Source organism: Lupinus angustifolius, chromosome LG18 (genome assembly GCF_001865875.1).
Source record: "Lupinus angustifolius cultivar Tanjil chromosome LG18, LupAngTanjil_v1.0, whole genome shotgun sequence".
Taxonomy (NCBI): domain Eukaryota; kingdom Viridiplantae; phylum Streptophyta; class Magnoliopsida; order Fabales; family Fabaceae; genus Lupinus; species Lupinus angustifolius.
In genome coordinates, this window is record NC_032026.1 from 10,911,205 (window position 1) to 10,911,679 (window position 475).

Here is a 475-nt window from a genome sequence, read left to right on the forward strand (position 1 = left end):
CTCGCTTGGGCGAGGGACTGGGCGAGGGGAAGTTTTGGTTCTGTAACTCCCTCGCCCGGACGCCAAATCCTCGCTCGGGCGAGCAAGCCTCGCTTGGGCGAGCAAGGGTCTCACTTAAGCGAAAAATGCCCAGTATTTCGATGAAAATTGAGAATTTTCTCGCTTGGGCGAGCTCATCCCTCGCCCGGGCGAGCAAAAGTTTCACTTCGGAAAAAAAAAACAATTTCAGGATATTAATGATGTCTCGCTTGAGCGAGAAGGGGCCTCGCTTGGGCGAAGAAGGCTTAAGTTTAATTGAAATTTAAAGATGAATTGTCGCTTGGGCGAGAGGGCCTTGCTTAAGCGAGAGATGCCCAATTTTAAAATGGTATTGTTGATTGAATTTTCACTTGAGCGAAGGGTCCTCACTTGGGCGAGGGACAGTGATTGTGATTGACTATTTGGATTGATTGTTTGAGTATGTAATAACCCTAGT